Raw genomic sequence first — 20,416 nt, 5'->3', positions numbered from 1 at the left:
CTACTACTACTACTACTACTACTACTACTACTACTACTACCACCATTACTACTATTACTACTGCTACTACCACTACTATTACTACTACTACTAGAAAAATGTTTGTCATTCACCCATATTTGTAGCACAGTATGCCAAGTGCCATAAAAGATACAAAGAATTGTTAAACATCATTCCTCCTTCCAAGGAACTTAGATATTAGTTGCATAGACAAGACATCTATGTAGAAAAGGTACCTTATAAGATGAGGCAGTAATGATGAAGGAAAGCTCCCACAAGGCTGTGGGCCTGAGAAGGAGTGGAGCCTGCGTGGGAGCTAAGGCCCTTCCCTTCATTAGTCATAAATCTATCATTGCATTGGTTTATTTCAGTGCCTCAGAGGCTTACCGCCTTTACAACCTGGACGTCTATGGGTACAAGATACACGATAAAATGGGTGTCTATGGCTGCGTGCCCTATCTCCTGGCACACAAACGAGGCAGAACGGTGGGCATTTTCTGGCTGAACGCCTCAGAAACCCTGGTGGAAATCAATACACAGCCTACAGTGGAAGTAAGTTTTGAATAATGACTTCCTTTCAGGGTTGCTGTAGAGTAATATTCATAATGATAATTGCTAACATTTTACATGTATTATCTCATTGGATCCTCACAACAATACCCTTGTGATATTATCATCTCCAGTATACAGAAAAGGAAACTGAGAGCAATAGCAGTTAAGTGACTTGGTCAGAGTCATAAGCTGATAAGTATCAGGCTAGATTTCTTCTCAGATCTTTTCTTCTTTCTCCTCTTCCCCCAGCTGCTCTAATACTCAGGTCTCTTCTTCTTCTTCTTCTTCTTCTTTTTTTTTTTGCCTTTAATATTTTTTTACCCTAAATTAATTGAAAAAAAAAACCTTCAGGATGTTTTTTTTAAGTTCAAGCTAAATTCTCTCCCTCCTACCTTGCCCTCCCTCCTCCACAAGAGAGCAATCTGATATAGACTTTAGATGTACAGAATGCAAATCCTTTTTCCATATCAGCCATTTTGTGGAGAACTTGAACAAAAAAAAAGTTTAAGAAAGAAATTGAAATATAGTATGTGACAGTCTTCATTCAGACATCTCCAGTTCTTTCTCTGGAGGCAGATGTCATTTTTCATCATTAGGCCTTGAGGATTGTCTTATATCGATCACTGTATTACTAAGAAAGTTGTCATTAACAATTGTTCATCATATAATATTTTTGTTACTATGGACAAACAGTCTTCTAGTTCTTCTAGTTCTGCTCACTTCACTCCATGGCAGTTCATGTAGGTGTTTCGAGGTTTTTATGAAAACATCCTTTCCATCATTTCTTTTTTCTTTTAAACCCTTATCTTAGAATAAATACTATGTATTGGTATGAAGGCAGAAGACAGTAAGGGCTAGGCAATGGGGATTAAGTGACTTTCTCAAGATCACACACAGTTAGGAAGCTGAGGTCAGATTTGAACCCAGGACCTCTCATCTTGAGACCTGACTCTCAACCCACTGAACTACCTACCTGCCCCCTCTTCTCATAATTTCTTATAACACAATGATGCTCAGGTCTTCTTGACCCACTCTCTCCTCTAAATCACTTAGCTATTCAATGAAGCAAAATTATTTCACTATAGGAAGAGCTACCATCATTGTAGTGGAAACAACTGATGCTTCCCCATCTATACTCAACTAAGGCAGTTAAAGAATGACTAGAGCAGGGAATTTAACCTTTCTTTATGTCATGGACCCATTTGGCAGTCCAGTGAATAATGTTCTGAAATACATAAGACACACAGGATACAAAGGAAACAATTATATTAAAATATAGTGGTCACCAGACTAAAACAACAACTCACAAACCCTGGGTTAACAAGCAATAGTGTACAAATGGGGCAGCTGGGTAGCTCAGTGGATTGAGAGTCAGGCCTAGAGACAGGAGGTCCTAGGTTCAAATCCGGCCTCAGACACTTCCCAGCTGTGTGACCCTGGGCAAGTCACTTGACCCCCATTGCCTACCCTTACCAATCTTCTACCTATAAGTCAATACACAGAAGTTAAGGATTTAAAATTTAAAAAAAAATCAATACAAGTATCAGGGGTTAAATGACTTGTCTAGGTTCACACAGCTAGGAAGTTACTGAGGTCACGTTTGAACCCAGGATCTCATGTCTCTAGACCTGGCACTCTATCCACTAACCCACCTGGTTTCACCCCCCTCCTATTTTCCAAGGATCAAAAGGGCTGCCATTGAGAGGTCACTTTAGAAGTTTTCTTCATCTAAATTCTCTTAGTATTTGGAGTCCGTGTACGTATTTTTTCTCTTTTGCTCTTTCTTCACTCAGCCTCAGTTCATAGAAGTCTTTCCAAATTGAATGTTCATTCAGACCTGGCTTTCCCTTGAAAACCTAGATCCTTTCTCCTTTTGGGGATAAAAGATGGGAGGCTTCTACTGGACTTCATTTCTTTTCCCATCTTTTTCCACTATGTCCCAAATGACATGCTGGGGGTATGCTGAGTGTGACTGGCTGGCCTGGGTCCATTTTTTCTCAGCTCCACAAGCTCTCCTGTGGTATTCTATGTAGAAAGAGGCCTTGTTCTTTTTTGGCTTTTTTTTTGTGACTCAATTTTATTTTCTGTTCTAAATTCCCCTCATCCCCACCGTTAAGAAGGCAAGAAAAACAAAACCCATTCTAAATATATATAAATTATAAAAGACAAAATCCTATATTAGTTATGTCAAAAAAAAAGGAAGAAAATACGATTTCATGGATATCTTGCTATGATGGATGTCTATCTTTAGGTACCTCAGTCCCTCAGGGCCTGCACCCTTATGCATCTTTAGCATAGTGAGCCAGGGAGAAGTGGAAGGACTGAGAGTTTGGTTGTTTAGTCCTACTAGGATGGAGACAGTCCAGAGGCTTTGACAGAATCACCTGGATGTAGGAATAGTTCATGAGACCTAGCTGTCTCCATTAGGTGGCACCCTTGTTCTTCAGTTGGCCTGTATTCTAGTCAAAGGCTTTGAGATAGAAGGAAGTGGTGAAGGCTAGTGGATGCCCCTGACCTCTCCCTTTGGAGGCAGCTCAGATTTCCTGGGATGCATAAAATAAATCTCTTTCTCAAGCCAGGTTAACCTCATAGTGCCTAATCTCAGGATTGTAGAAATCATAGTATCTCACAGATTTGGACCTGGAAGGGACCTTATAGGTCATTTAAGTCTTAACATTTTTACTTTTTGCATTTTTATTCTAAACTTCAAAACCAAATAAAATGAATGTTTCCATTTAAAATTTTGGGTTTCAAATTCTCTGCCTTCCATCCCTCCTACCTCCTTGAGAAGGCAAGTAATTGGATATCAAATATACAGGTGAAATTATTGAGCTTGCTTTTAAAGTCTTAAAATAAATTCAACTTTCAAAGCTGGCCTACTTGTGTGTGATTCCTTTTGGTCTTCTGCTCTCTTTTCATTTTTGTTTCTTTTTTTGGGGGGGAAGAAATTCTAACCCCAACTTCCTCTTCCTCCATTCCTCCCAAATGCCAAAAAAATAATAAAAACAAGTTTTATAATAAATATGCACAGTATGGCAAAAAAAGTCACCATATTGACTGTATCTGAAAATGTATACCTTAATTCTACATCTTTCCAGGAGCTTTCAGTCAGGAGACAGCACACACTGGCCCCATGGAATTCATGGTTGGTTTTTACATTGATCAGAGTTCTAAAATCTTTTAAAGGCATTTGTCTTTCCAACATTGTTATTGTATAAATTGTTCTAATTCTATTTACCCCCGTCTGCATCAGTTAATTCTTCCCAAGTTTCTTTGAAACCATCCCTTTCATTCCTTACAGAATAATAATATTCAATTGCATTTATGCACCATAATTTATTCACATTCCCCAATTAATGGGTAGCCCTTTATTTTCTAGCTCTTTGCCATAACAAAAAGGGCTGCTATACTTTTGCACATAAGGGTGTTTTTCCTTTTTCTTTGATCTTTTTTGCAATATAGACCTAGTATTATACTATTAGGTGAAGCATTAGATAGAACCCTGGGCTTGTGAGTAAAGAAGACCTGAGTTCAAATCCAACCTCAGAGGTTGACCAGCTGTGTGATCCTGGCTAAATCAATCTCTGCCTCAGTTTCCTCATCTGTAAAATGGGAATGATAATAGCATCTACCTCCCAGGGTCATTATGAGGATCAAATTAGAAAATAATTGTAAAGGGGGCAGCTGGGTAGCTCAGTGGATTGAGAGTCAGGCCTAGAGACAGGAGGTCCTAGGTTCAAATCTGGCCTCAGACACTTCCCAGATGTGTGACCCTGGGCAAGTCACTTGACCCCCATTGCCCACCCTTACTACTCTTCCACCTAGGAGCCAATACACAGAAGTTAAGGGTTTTAAAAAAAAGTAATCGTAAAGCACTTAGCACAATGTCTGGCACATTGTGTTGTATAAATGTTAGCTACTATAAATAGCTAAGTCCCTATTTTATAGATGAGCAAATTGAGAACCAAAAAAATTTGATAATTTTCCCGAGGTCATGTAGATAGTAAGTTGCAAAACCTAGATTTGGACATAGGTTCTCTAATTCCAAGTACAGTTCTGCATGGAAGAAGATAGCAGGCTGCCCCATTCTCAGGTTCCTCTGTGTGGGTGTATTTTATTGCCTTGGGTGTGTGTGTGTGTGTGTGTGTGTGTGTGTGTGTGTGTGTGTGTAGGAGCTAATACTAAGAATCATATGCCCAAGGGAGATCTTTAAAACAAAACTAAACAAACAAATAAACATTGTTCATTTTGGTTCAAAATTTTTTCCTCAAGAAAGGAAAAGAAAATGGAGATCATCTTGATGGGAAGATTCACAAAGGCAGGATCTTGAGTTCTATTTACTTATTTTTTCATAATAGATAGAAAGACAGACATAGATAGATAGATAGATAGATAGATAGATAGATAGATAGATAGATAGATAGCAAGAGAAGGAGCATTTATTAATCACATGCTGTGTACTAGGTCCTGGAAATACTGACAAGACAAAGCTGTGGGGGACTCAGGAAGGTGTTTACCCCAGGCACATGAAGACTTCCCTTAGCAAAGAGGAACAATTTGTTCCAGTGGCCATGAAAGTGGCAGGAGCTGGTGCTGTGGAGCACTTAGAGCTTGGTCAGACATTGAAGATGCCAAGGTCATCCCCTGCATCCCAAGCCATCACCAGTTGTCTTGACTTGGTCTTGTCACTGGATTTGGATGACTGGAAAAGAGAGTGAGGCTGATGATTGTGTAATTCCACCTCACTTAAATCCAATTTACGTGAGAGTCAGAAGTTGGCACCAAGGATGTCATTTTGGTCTTCTTTGAGCACAAAGAACAACAACCAACTAACCAACTGTGTGCCAAGTCCTGGGAATACAAGTACAAGCAGTAATTTCCCAAGAAGCTCCAGATGACTCCAGGTGTGAAGTCCAACTTTCTAGTGGGACCTGAATAGAAAATGTGTAAAGACTGCATGGTGTGGAGGTGACACAGTAAGTAAATACTTACATAATTGTATCCCAGGAACAGAACTCCGTCCCTGGCCTTCCAACATGTTCTGATCGGTATGGGAACATTTTCTGCATCATCACCTGCAATTAGTGACATTCACTGGTGCCAGGCACTGTGCTAGGTGCAAAGATGAAAATGAGGTAGTCTCTGCCCTCCAGGGGTTTACACAGTCTTATTGGGAAGAGGCAACAGAGACAAATTATAGACAAAAAAAAAAAAAAGAACAAAATCCTTTCAGGACAGGGCACCAGCCACTTGTGGGGAATGGCAAGAGATATAAGAGGAGCCCTGAAGCTGAGCCTTGAAAACAGCTAAGGATTTCAGTGTGTGATGGTGATGAAGATGAGGAAGGTGTACAGAAGAATAAGAGACCTTGTATCTTCCAGAGCACTAACCATGATCAAGGTAGGGGAGGTGACATGGAGGCCATTCCTTCCCCAATCCAGTTGCCTTAGAGCAGGGATGAGGTCTCATAGACAGTCCAGCTTCTAAGCTTTTTGGAACATGTGCCTGTGGTCTCCAGTCTCTCAATACCCCATCTGTAATAAATTGAAGGGGCATTGTGGTGGAGTGACACCAAGTGACAAAGGGGAGGGTGAGGTGAGCTTGTGTACCCTGACAGGCTACAACAATGGGATCCTGGGACTGGGTGAGGGGCCTAAAGGATCTTGAGGATGGGCAGGCTGCAATACTGAGAAGGAGATGGGCATCCCCCATCCCCCAAATCTGATTCTGGTGCTCTGGTACAGAATCTTTGTTGCCTTGTGCTCATTAGGGCTTTCATCCATACTCCTAGGAAGCTCCCAATTAAAGGGAGACATTCCTCCTCATCCTAGAGAGGGACAAGAGACACACCGCCGGGAAACAGACTTCTTCTATGAAGTGAGGCAATTATAATAGACAAATCTAAAGTCACTTCTGGCTCTAGCTAGAAACATTTCATAGCCTACAGACAGTGATAAAAATGTTGATAGAAAAAATTGCAGATCTGAATTATCCACGTGTGACTTCTCTCTCCATCCCTCCTTCCCCCATGTCCAATCAATTGTCAAGGTCTTGTCAAATCTTACTTCCACAACATGTTTCTTATCCATGCTCTTCTCTCTAACTGACATATCCCCTCCTCTAGTTAAGGTTATCATTACATTTGCCCTACCTTGTGTTTCCTTGATTATAACCATCAAAATTTACCATTTAGGCTGTTTTTAAGATCTATAACTATATGTAATATTATGAAGATCTTTGAACAGATGGACTTTTTTTTTTTAGTTCATTCGTTTTTTACTCTCTTAGAATCGATACACATATCAGTTCCAAGGCAGAAGAGTGGCGAGGGCCAAGCAATGGAGATTAAGTGATTTAAGGAGGGTCACACAGCTAGGATGTATCTGAAGATAGATTTGAACCCAGGTCCTCCTGACACTAAACTTGGCACTTTTCTCCACTGAGCTACCTACCAGTCTCTTTTATTTGTTTGTTTGTTTGTTTAAACCCTTACCTTCCATCTTGGAGTCAATACTGTGTATTGGCTCCAAGGCAGAAGAGTGGTAAGAGTAGGCAATGGGGGTCAGTGGGTATGGGGGTAAAACAATGACCAGTGCACCCCCAGAGAGGGGATTGACAAATGGGTTGTCATTGTTCAGCCACGTCCAATTCTTTGTGACCCCAAAACACCCCAATCCTGCAAAGATACCTGCAAAGATGCCATTTCCTTCTCCACTGGATGAAGGCAAATAGAGGTTAAGTGACACAGCTAGTGAGGGTCTGAGTCCAGATTGGAACTCAAGTCTTCCTGGACTCCAGGCTCAGCATTCTCTCCATCAAGCCACCTAGCTGCCTTTATTAAGACAAATACAAGTGTATAAATGAGAACAATAGAAAGCAGATTATATTCAGAACCTGAAAAGTCCTTTGGAAAGACAGACCCAGGAAGGATTCATGGGGGAAAAACTGGTTCTTGAAAGAAAGATAGTTCAGCAGATGGAACAGGAGGATTTAGGCAATCCAGATGGAAGGGATAGCACGAACAAGAGGAATGGGGACCATTCCAGAATAGTTGGAATGTACAATTCCACAGGGGAGTAGTGAGAGATGAGGCTAGAGAACTGGACTGGATCTTCTTACCGGAGGGCCTTGAATGCCAGGCAAAAGAAATTTGGTTTTATTTGGGGGCAGGGCAATGGGGAGCTATTGATGGTTTTTGAACTGAGGAATATCTGGATTAAAATAGTGGTATATGGGATGATTTAGAGTGGGTTATCATTCACAGTAAGGAGGCTCGGATTAGGAATTTATTATAGTATTTGGCCAGGATGTAATAAAGGCTAGAAGGAAAAAGGAATTAAAAAGAAGGGGACAGATTTGGAATCAACCTGAGAGAGAGAGAAGAGTCAAATATGTTTTGAAATGCTACTGGGAATACGATGGTAAAAATAACAGAATTTCAGGGTTGTAAGGGACCTCAAGAGTCATCTTATCCAAACTATATTTATTTAGCCAAGAATTTCCTTGACTCCAGTCCTAAAATGTGATAAGCTAGCTTCTGCATGAAAACTCCCAGTAAGGGCAAACCTATCACCTCCTGAGATGGTCCTTTCCACTTAAAAAAACAAAAAACCTTCTCTTCTGTCTTAGAATCAATACTAAATTTTAGTTCCAAAACAGAAGAGCAGCGAGGACTAGGCAATAGGGGTTAAATAATCTGCCCAGGGCCATATAGCTAGTTAATGTCTAATGCCAGATTTGAACCCAAGTCCTTCCATTTCTAGCTCTGGCACTCTATTCACTGAACCATCTAGTTTCCTCCTTACTCTCAATTCCAAATAAACTTCCAAAATATTTAATGAGAAAAAAGCATTAGAATTTTTGTTGGCTGGGAGCAGAAAATATTTGGTATTATCCACGTGACTTCTCTAATAATGGATTATGGAAAGTCCCCACTTATCGTCAGATCATAGATTTAAAGATGGAATATGTTATCTAATCCAACTTTCATTTTTAAAATGTATTTTTATTCTGAAATTAATAAACACCAAATAAAATGAGCATTTTTGTATATAGTAAGTAGAAGAGAAGAAAAGGGCTGTTCATGAAACTGCAGGTCGCTGTTCTATATGGCTTACTTTCCTTTTTAAATTCTTAATAAGATCAAATTGTAACTTTCCAAGTTGTCTTGCTTGTCTGTGATTCTTTCTGACTTTTCATTTTTCTGTATTAAAAAATGCCTGTGACCCTCTTTCTGCCTCCCCTCTTATTTTCTGGAGTACTCTGTTTCTTTGTTCCTTCCCTTTCCAACCCCATCCTCACTGGCAAAGATAAAAAGAAAAACAAAGCCTTTGTAACAAATATGCATAGTTAAGCAAAACAAATCCCTACAATAGCAGTGTATGAAAGTGTTATGTCCAGGTGCAACTAGGCAGGTTATTGGAAAGAGAGCCAGGCCTGGAGACACTGCCTAGCCATATGACCCTGGGTAAGTCACTTAACTCCAGTAGCCTACCCCATACCATTCTTCTGCATGGAAGGTAAGAGAAAGAAAGAAAGAAAGAAAGAAAGAAAGAAAGAAAGAAAGAAAGAAAGAAAGAAAGAAAGAAAGAAAGAAAGGAAGAATGGATATGTCTGATTCAGCACCCTGAATCTACCACCTCTCAGGAAAGAGATAGGGAGAATGCTTCATTATTGATCCTTTGGAATCATGACTGATCATTGATCACAATTCTCAAATTTTCCAAAGTTATTTTTTTTCATAATGCCAACTCCCATTTTAGAGATGAGGAAACAGAATTCTATAGTAGTTAAGTGATTTGCCCAGCAGCATGCAGAGAACATGTCATATCCTCTGATTTCAAATTTCAAATTCAAAATTCAAATTCAAATTCAAATTTCAAATCCAGCTGTACTCCTTTCATTTCATTCTTCTGATTTCTTCCCCAGGAATCAGCAGAGAGTCATCCCAGGTGTAGGGGAGCTGGGGAAGGTGGAGAGAATGATTGAATTAGAGGTGGCCTCTCTGAAAATGTACACTAAAACTCTTCTGCAAGCCCCTGGCTGTACATGAGTGACCCAGAACTCAAAGGCTTGTACTTTCAGACGACTAAACAACCCAAATGGTGGCAACTGAGCAGGAATAACCAATTGATGACTCTGTGGAACTTTCCTCTTTTTATTTATTTATCTTTTACCGATGGCTTGTATTTCCACACACATTATCCCTAAGTTCTCTGTGGATTCTTAAAGGGAGTATCCTAGCCTCTGCCTCTGCCTTCTATTCTTATCTCCACATTTACGAAGTCAATTAAAGTCTCTCCCTGAAGAGGTGATGGGGAAGAGCAATAATGTCCTTTCTTGACCCCAAGAGAAATGGTGACTACTCCAGTAGGCAGCTAGAGGTAGGGGGCTCAACCAGGTGAACTTGAGCCTGGTTTTCTACGTTGTGCTTTCTTACCTGAATTTAGATAACTGAACAATAATCCTGAGGTGGATATATGCCCGGCCTTGGAGGGGACCTTGTGAATTTGGAAGGTCCAGATGTCCTGGATTCATTGGTCAGAGCCCACTGGCTCCAGGGTGAGTTGGATTCAGAGAAGATAGTAGTTGACAAGACAATGAGCCCAAAGGATGGCCCAGGGAACTGAACCTGGAGGGAATGTTTTGTACAGTGCAGAACCAAGGTGAAGTAGAAAATACTCAGAAATCCCATAAAATGTTTTGATGGCAACCTCTTTGGAGATTATAGAGGTAGTAATAATGTAAGACCTTTTTACAGCCAATTGTGGGTCTTCTGTGTATTATGCATTTCTTTTGTATAGAGGAAATAAATAGCTTTCCCATACTTGATTTACATTGCTTGTAGCTTTTTATTCCTCCTTTTGGGGAGACTTTAAGCATAAGCCAAACCCAAGCTTTGAGAATTTATTTAATGCCCTGGGGCACAATCGGTGTGTGTGTGTGTGTGTGTGTGTGTGTGTGTGTGTGACAAACTAGATTATGAAAAAAAGAGTCTGACCTTTCTTTTAGACAGTCAGACTTCTCCAGGCCAGAATCTGGTGATCACATCCCTCCTGTGTCTCCAGCAGAGGGACCCTTTTAGGAGAGAAAGATAGAGGGCCCAGAGTCCCAATGCCTAAGGTCCACATTGTTAATTGTTATACTAGGAAGTCTTTTCCAGACTAAACAAATACCATACCAAGGACAGAATAAGAGTTTAGGTTGCCATAAAAGGGAAAGTGAGATATATTGGAAAGAATTCTAGGCTAGGAATCAGGAAGCCTGAGTAAATTCTGGCCCTTCCTCTGCCATAAATTATTGACTGACCTTTGGTGAATTCTTTCCCCCTTTCAGCCCCCAATTTCTCATCTTATGCAATAAAAAGAGCAACAACTAGTATTTGTACAGTTAAACATTTCTATTTACAGCATTTTTACATTTACATAAGGTTTCCAAAGTGCTTATGTATGTTATTTTCTTTGTTCCTCACAGTAACCCTGTGAGGTAGATGCATTTGTTATTACCCCCATTTCATAGATGACCTGTCCAGGGTCACACAGCCAGGAAGTGCCTGAGATTATCTCCAAGATTCAGCTAAAGCTGTGAAGTTCTATGATTTTTAATCTACCTTGGATCATCATTCATTCATTCATTTATCTGCTATGTACAAATATACAGAGGCAGCATTGCCTATTGGGGTGAGTGTGGAAAGTATTGGGTTCAAATCCTACCTCTGAGCAACTTGCTTAACCTTTACATGGTTCTGGCAACTTCTTGGAACTAAGCCCTAGATGAATTGTGATCGGTGTCAGAGACTGTACATTCCTGGCTGTTACATTTCCCCCATATATTCTTGTATGTGCAAATGCCTATATTTTCTCTGTCTAGTTAGCCTTGAAGTCAGGCAGCAGGGCTCATTCCTCTTCTCATGGCACCCTAACCCGAAATGTGCAGATACAGGTGCCCAGTAAATGGCAGTGGATTGCAATGAACCTTATTTGTGCATCCTTATCGGGGAAGTATTCCTGACCTCAAACTCTGAGTCTTAAGTAAGAATAAGGCAGAGTGTCTACTTGAGGGAGTCCCGACCTTCTCTTTGCCCAGCCTCTACCAACTCCCCGACGGTTTTTCCCAAGTGAGGCGGGTCTGAACAGAGACCTGAGCAGAGGGGTCCCGGGATCAGAGCGTGCCCCGCCCCCGCCCCGACCCCCTACTGCCACGCAAAAGCCTGGCCCTCTCAGGCTCCTCCCCGCCGCGCTCCCCCACAGCCAGGTGGCTGGGATCCCCACAGTTTGTAAAGGCAATCAACCTCAAGGTCTCAAGCTTCCACAGGTGCAATTAACATCCCCATCTGCTAATCCCTGATTAATGATGTTTACAAATATGCGCCACACACCCGGGTGTTGCACACAAGCCTTCCCCTTCACTTCCTGCTCCCACAATCTGTCACCACGCTCCCAGGGAGCATTTCCCTCCCGGGCAGCGGACCTCCCCGGCTCCCGGCAACTCGGCTAGCCAGGTTCAAAGCTCCAGCATCATCCTGGCCGGGGGCAGAGGGAAGGCCAGTCGGTCCCAGGCTGCGGGGTGGCCCAGGCTCCGGTCACTGCCCTAAAGAGAAGATATAGGCGAATGAGCATACCCAGAGGGCAGCGGGGCTCGGGGCCGTCCTCTGCTAAAGCAACTGGGGATCGAATCACTTTCCATCTCCGGGGGAAGGAAGGGAGACAGTTTGGATTTTATAAATTTGGAAAATGCATGTGGAAAATTGTTATTCTATGTAATGGGGAAAATAAAGTGCTTAATAATAAAAAATAAAATAAAGGAACTAGGCAGCCTTAGTTTGGGAGGAGCAAAGTTCACTGGCTAGAAAGCTGGATTTTTGGAGTCAGAAGACCTGTTTCTGCTCATCGCTGCCTTTGGGACTTGGGGTAAACCTCCTTTTTTGGGTTACCTCCATGACAAAGCCTCGAGGGTCCTTTCCAGCATTCAGTCTCTGATCCATTGAAGAATTTCAGAAGTTACATTGGAGCATCAATTTAGAGCTGTAAAGAGACTTAGAGACCGTTAGGTCTAATTAGCCCCTTTCATTTTAAAGAGAAGGAAACTGAGGTCTAGGGACAGCACGTGATTTGCCTAGAGTGACACAGATAAATAAATATCTGAGGTAGGTTTTGAAGGTGGGTCTTCTCGACTCCAAGTTTAGTTGGAGATACAAAAAACAAACAAACAAAATGAAAAGATGCCCAGAGAGTGAAATGAGTTGGGAGGCAGCATTCTAGGAATAAAGGTGTGGGAAACTTATGGGGAGGGGGTGGGGTGGAGAGAAGAAAGAGAAAGGCAGACAGAGAAAGAGAGAAAAAGGGAGACACAGAGGCAGAGAGATACACAGAGAGTTAGGGGAGAGTGGTGGCAAGAGAGGGAGCTGGACAGTGAGAGAACAAGCAGACCAGAATTGACACTTTCTAGCTTCTCAATGGGAGGGAGGGAGAATTTCAGGGATTCTGCCCCACAGGCTGATTCCTTCATTTGGTGGGGCTGTCTAGGTCTTCAGGTCTGACTGGAGACAACCATAAACATTCATGGGATCATAGAACTGGAAGGGATTTTAGAGATTGTCTAGTCCAAATCATCATTCTACAGATGAAGAAACTGAGTCCTATAAAAAGTGGCGGGGGCGGCTAGGTGGCTCAGTGGAAGAGAGCCAGGCTTAGAGATGGGACGTCCTGTATTCAAATACTTTTCTAGCTGTGTGATCCTGGGCAAGTCACTTCACCCCCATTCCCTAGCCCTTACTACTCTTCTGCCTTGGAACCAATACATAGTATTGATTCTAAAATGGAAGGTAAGGGTTTTAGAAAAAATGAAGTGACTTGCAAGGTCACACAGTGTGTCAAGTGGCTGAGCCCAAAGTCCAATCCTCTGCTTTCAGAATCAGCACTCTCTCTGCTGCCTGGTGCCTTTTCACCACTGTCCTTGGTTGGTTCCATCATGAAGGAGAGAATGCTGAAGTCCATCCCCATGGTGTTCTCTCAGAACCCAAATGTAGCCTGTGTCAGTAAGAGGAGCAAGGGGAAAGACCAAAGAACTTCTCCAGGATAGTCAGAGAGGGGTAGAGCTCTGCTCATTAAAGTGGGGGTATGGGTGGGAGGTGGAGCTGGATAATTGAAACTACACCTGTGTCTGCCTATTCACAGCTTCCTGGGATTCATTATCACTTCCCCAGGTGGCCTCCTGTCTGCTTGGGCTTCAGGGGGTGAGATGGGGAGGAGAGCTAGCTCAGGGTCAGCTCTCTATGGTGTGTGTGGTGTGTAGAGGGTGGGGAGGTGACCAGATAAGGGGAGCTCCAGAGGAAATGAAGGGAGAGTGGGGCAACACGGCTCAGGAGGAGGGTCTGGGGAGATTGAGGTGTGCCCAGAGGGCAGAGATAAGGAGCTTTAGAGACTATCAAGGGGAGACACCTTCTTAATAAGGGAGAGCTGACCAGCTGAGGGAAGCTTACAAACAATCTGTGAGGAGGTGGGCAGAGTGTTTGCCACGAGATCAGGCTACTTTTGCTCCTTTCCCTATTTGGGGGTGCCCTGGATTTGTATTCAAGCTGCGCTATAGTGGAAAGAGCATTGAACATAAAGTTACTGGACTTGAGTTCATATCCCTGTTCTTACTTTTGTGTGACCCTTTGAGCAAAGGACTTCACTGGACCTCAGTTTCCTCATCTGTAAAATGGACTAGATAGAATTGGACTAGATAGCCTCTAAGGTCCCCTCTAGTTCTTTCTATCTATCCATCCATCCATCTCTATTCTGTTATTTCTCTCTCTATCCATCCACTCATCTTTCCATCTCTATCTCTTTATCATCTATTAATCATCAATCTATCTATCCATCCATCTACCTATAAATTATCTGCCCATCTATGAATCTTTCGAACGTCTACCTACTTATCTATTTATCTATTATCTTGCTATCATCTCCCTATCAGTTACCTACCTATTTATCTATCTGTCTATCCATCTCTTTAGTGTCTACCTTCAATTACATACCTACTTTTTAATCTATCAATTGTCTACCTACTTATCTATCTCTAACTATAATCTCTCTATCATCTACCCATCTAGTGAGCACCTACTTACCTTTTTATTTGTCAATCACCTACCTACTTATCCATGGATCCACCCATTCATCCATTCATCTCTATCATCTACTTATCAGCCTATCTACCATTTTCTACTTCTCTCTCAATTATCTTCCTACTTATCTATCCATCTTTCTCACATCTACCTATCAATCTATCGATCTACCTACCTATCTATCTATCATCTCTTGTCTCTCTGACCTGGGTTCCAGTCCTAACTTTGTCACTCGCTATTAGCTTGACCTAGAGCAAATTACTTCTCTGTGTCTAGGCTTTAAATTCCTCAATGGCAAAATTAAGGAGTTGGATTAGATGACCTCTAAGGTCCCTTCCAGGTCTGTATCCTTCCTAACAGGCAAATAAAATGATAGGATTTTAGAAATAAAAGAATGTTAAAGATGATTTAGAACTGATGTTTTTGACAGTTTTCATAACATGGACTCCTTTGACAGCTTGGGGAAGTCTATGGACCCCTTCTCAGAATAATATTCTTTAATTTTTTTTTCTTGGGGGCAGCTGGGTGGCTCAGTGAATTGAGAGTCATACCCAGAGACAGGAGGTCTTGGGTTCAAATTTGGCCTCAGACGCGTCCTAGCTATGTAACCCTGGGCAAGTCACTTAACCCTAGCTCTTACCATTCTTCTGCCTTGGAACCAATACTTAGTATTGGTTCTAAGACAGAAGGTAAGGATTTAATTTTTTTCTTTATTTTATTCTAGTAACAAATTTAAATGTAAGTTTTCCAAGGTTACATGATTTATGCTGTCTCCCTCCCCTCTTTCCTTCCCGCTCCCGGAATTGACTAACAGGAAAAGCAACAGAATAATATTCTTAAATGTATAAAATAAAGTACAGAGGATTACAAAGGAAATCAATTGTATTGAAACAAAGATGTAATTTTTCCCCTTCCAAGTTTATGGACCTGCTGAAATCTATCCATGGATTTCGTTGGGGTTTGTGAATCCTGATCTTACCTAACCATTCCTCTTCCCTGACTTTATAGGGAAAGAAATGGAGGCGCAGGAAGATGTAGTAAAGGCGAGGACTTGAACTTTGTCCAAGGTTACATAGGTTGTAAGTAGTAGAACTGGGAGGTGAACCCAAGTCTTCAGACTTCAAATTCAGTATCCTTTCGATTCAATCATGGCTACCTCCAAGAAATATTCCCTCCTATAGGAAAACTGCTAATAGCATTCAGAGGTGTTCCCTGTTCCCCCTTCCTTCTGGTTTATTTTCTCCCCAAGGCTTGTGCTCCCCTTGCCTGCCTGGCTCATTCAGGTTTTCCAGCTTTAATAAATGAGGAAGAGGAAGAGATCAAGACATCCACCATTTACTTCATGTGCAGGAGAAGAGTTCCAAGGTTAGCCCCCTCCCTTTGAATTCTCTCAGTTTCTTACATTGGCCCAGGGAGGAGTTGCAAATTGGGCTGCTGGGTTTATGCCTTAAGTTCTAGGAGAATCATTGGGAAAGAAGCTTCTAAAGAAGTCTCCCTCCCTATTAGAATCTAGAAAGGATTATTATGTCAATTCTCCCTTCCTTTCCCTCTGTTCCCCCTCCCTCCTCCTTCTATTGCTTTGCCCTCCCTTCATTACAATATTCAATTTCAGAGGATGCCCTTCACCAGCTGCTGCTTTGGGGCCTGGGGTGAGGGTGCGTATCCCTCTTCTCATTTCTACTCCTCCCCTAGCTTCAGAGCCCTCCAGAGAGTCGGAGGGGGTCTTCTCCCCAAACCACAGCAGCATCCTTTCCTCAGCCCATCTCCTGGGCCTTTCTGTTTTGTGGAATAATAAGTGAATGGATAAATAGTAACTCATGATTTTCTAATTTATGGATTATAATATATATATACATAAATAAATACATATTTATATATGAAATCTCAGATTTATTCCTTTTTTTAAAATATAAACACCAAGCATAGTATAGGAAATAGGAGAGATAGTGTGGGCCCCCTGAACTCCTAAGTCTTAGTCCAAGCTCTGCCCCTACGTTGCTGTGTGACCTAGGGGACACTACTTGCCTTTTCTGGACTTTACTTTCTGCCTCTATAAAATAAGGGAGGCAGGAGAGGGCTGAACTAGATGTGGGTTTCTCAGACAATGCATCCAGCACAAAATTCTTTGCCATATGGAATAGTGGCACTGAAGACATTTCCCAACAGAAGAATCAGGAGACATATGAGAACAATGTTCCTTCAGTAAGCACAGCTCTTTCCTTTTATCCCTCTTTAAATTAAATTTTGGGGACAGCTAGGTAACGCAATGGATATAGAGTGGCGGGTCCAGAGACAGGAGGTCTGGGGTTCAAATCTATCCTCACATACTTCCTAATTGTGTAACTCTGGCCAAGCCAGCCTTTACTGTGCTTCTGTCGTAGAACCAATGCTTTGTATTGGCTCTAAGACAGAAGGTAAGGGTAAAAAAAATTACATTTTATTTTTTTCAATGAATAAAAAAGCCCATTTTCTCTCTTTCTTGTTTCTTTCCTCTGTTGGGAAGAAAAGAAAAAGAAAACAGCATTTTTCAAATTTAAGGAATGATCTATTTTGAGATTAGTGCCTCTGTATACTAGTATTTTGCAAACACTTAACATATACTGGGTAAACAAAATTATATGTGAATTTTTTGGATCTGCAATAACTTAATATTTAGGAGTTGCTAGGTGTTGCAGTAGACAGAGTGGGAGAAGCTGGGCCTGAAGTCAAGAAGACATCTTCCTGAGTTCAAGTCTGGCCTTAGACACTTATTAGCTGTATGACTCTGGGCAAATCATTTAACCCTGTTTGCCTCAGTTTCCTTATTTGTAAAATGAGTTGGAGAAGGAAATGGCAAACCATTCCAGTATCTGTGTCAAGAAAATCCCAAATGGGGTCACAGAGAGTCAGACACGACTGAAACTACTGAACAGAAACTGCAACAAACATAATATTTAAAATTTTCATGGCACATCTGGTAAAACTTGAGATATGCTAGCCTTTGAGAGCACTTGACTCAGTGATAAGCTGGGTCAAAGTATTTGTGTGCCCTGGGTAAGGTTTTAAAATTTTATCTTCCTGCTTATTGCCCTGTGTTATTTATTGTCCATTAGAAGCTTTGAGACTTCTCTGTATCACATTCAAAATGACTCATCTTAAAACAAATATCCAAATGCCATTGAGTGCAGTCCAGAGCAGGGAATAAGCACTGATTACGTGCCTACTATGTGCCAGGCACTGTACTAAGTTCTTTACAGATATTATCTTACTTGATTCTGACAGCAACTCTAGGAGATAGGTGCTACTGTTATCCCTAGTTTAGAGTTGAGGAAACTGAGGCAGACAGAGGCTTATTAACTTGTCCAGCTGATAAGTGTTTGAAGAAGGATTTGAGCTCAGGAATTCCTGACCTTAGGCCCAGAACTCTATTTACTGTGCCACCAGTTGCCTCAGAGTATCATTTTCTGTCTGTAAAAATATGTGCATTTATAAAAGGTAATTTTTTAAAATATAATTTTTATTTTATTTAAAAATATATTTTTCCATGGTTACATGATTTATGTTCTCTCCCTCCACTCTTCCTTTCCCCCTCCCAGAGCTGACAAGCAATTCCACTAGGTTATACATGTATTATTACTCACTCGGAAACTATTTCCATATTATTCATTTTTATAATAGAGTAATCAAAGGTAATATTTTTAATTTAATTTTTTTATTATCAAGCAAAACACACTTCCATTTTGGTCACTATTGTAAGAGCATACTCATAAAAATCAAACCCCCAAAATTAAACCATAAAGACGCTGATGTGAAAGATAGTATGCTTTGATCCGCATCTATTCAACTTTCAAGAGTTCTCTCTCTGGAGGTGGATGGTATTCCCCATCATAAGTCTCTCAGGATTGACTGAGATCATTGCTGAGAATAGCCAAGTTTTCAAAACTGAACATTGTCCCATATTGCTGTTACTGTGTACAACATTCTCCTCGTTCTGATTATTTCATCCTGCATCAGTTCATGCAGATCTTTCTAGCTTTTTCTGAAATCATCTTGCTTATTTCTTAAAGCACAATAGTATTCCATCACCAACATGTACCACAATTTATTTGTTTATTCTCCAATTGATGGATATCCCCTCAATTCCCAATTCTTTACCACCACAAAGAGTTACTATGAATATTTTTTTACAAGTAAGTCCTTTCCCCTTTTTTTATTATCTCTTTGGGATACAGACCCATTGTGGTATTACAAGATCAAAGGAACAGTTTTATAGCCCTTTGGGCATAATTCCGAAGTGTCCTCCAGTATGGTTGGATCAGTTCACACTCCACCAGCAATGCATTAGTGTCCCAATTTTGCCACATCCCCACCAACATTTATCACTTTCCTTTACTCCCATGTTGACCAAACTGTTAGGTGTGAGATGATACCTCAGTGTTGTTTTAATTTGCACTTCTTTTTTTAAAAAACCCTTCATTTCTGTGTATTGGCTCCTAGGTGGAAGAGTGGTAAGTGTCGGCAATGGGGGTCAAGTGACTTGCCCAGGGTCACACAGCTGGGAAGTGTCTGAGGCCAGATTTGAACCTAGGACCTCCCATCTCTAGGCCTGACTCTCAATCCACTGAGCTACCCAGCTGCCCCAATTTGCACTTCTATAATCAAGAATGCGTTAGAACATTTTTATAAAAGGTAATTTTATAAAATTTTTAATAAAAGGCAATATTAAAACAGCTAATGTAGTTTATTTAGATAGACTATGGAAGATATAGGTTTAAATTTCAATTCTGACATTTATCAAAAGATCAGAGATTTAGAGCTAGAAGGGACCTTAGAGGTTCTTTGTTTTCTTAAAATAAAAATTATTTCTTAAAATAATTTCTTCAGAGTATCTGGAGCAGAATTCAGACTCAGATCTTCCTGTCTCAGAGTTAATCTTCTATCCATTAAACAGCCAGTTTGAACAGTGGAGAGCACTGGTTTTAGAGTCAGGAAGACCTGGGTTCAAATGTGGTCACAGATACTAACTGTGCAACCATGACAAGTCATTGGATTCCTGTTTACCTCAGTTTCCTCCTCTGTAAAATGAAGATAATAATAGTACCTGCTTCTCAGAGTTGTTATGAGGAGTTGTGAGAATTATTATGGCTTCTAATCTGCCTTGGTCTCCCAATTCCCTTACCAGTGAAGCTTGGGTAGAACAGCTCATCATAGAATACTACTCCAGATTCAAGGCAATTTGTGAGTCAGCCCCTTCTCAAAATCATAGCTCATGAGACTCCATCAACGTTTTTTACTTTAGCTAGCCAGGCAACCAGAAGACTCACTAGTTGAAAACTAAATACATCTTGTCAAATAGTATAACAAAGTGAAAGAAAACACTCCCCTTTGGGGTACCATGAGGTACCAGAGGTTTCACACCCACAGCCTGCCAGCCACAAGTGGCCTACAAAATTCTCTAGTTTGGTAGGAACCATATTAAAATGCAATTGGGGAATGTTTAATAAAATAAAAAAATATAATGCAACATTTGTTGTCCAGTTGTTTCAATTATGTCCAACTCTTCACGACCCCAGTTTGAGTTTTTCTTGGTAAAGATACTGTAGTAGTTTGCTATTTCTTTTTCTAGATCATTTCACAGATTAAGGATTGAGGCAAATAGTCAAATGATTTGCCCAGAGTCACACATCTAGTGCCTTGAGGCCAGATTTGAACTGATGAAAAAATCTCCTTGTTCTATCCACTGTGCCATCTAGATGCTCCACAGTGAAACCTAGATAA

This window comes from Gracilinanus agilis, chromosome 4 (assembly GCF_016433145.1).
Source record: "Gracilinanus agilis isolate LMUSP501 chromosome 4, AgileGrace, whole genome shotgun sequence".
In the NCBI taxonomy this organism is placed as follows: Eukaryota; Metazoa; Chordata; class Mammalia; order Didelphimorphia; family Didelphidae; genus Gracilinanus; species Gracilinanus agilis.
Note: the sequence above shows the minus strand (reverse complement) of the source record.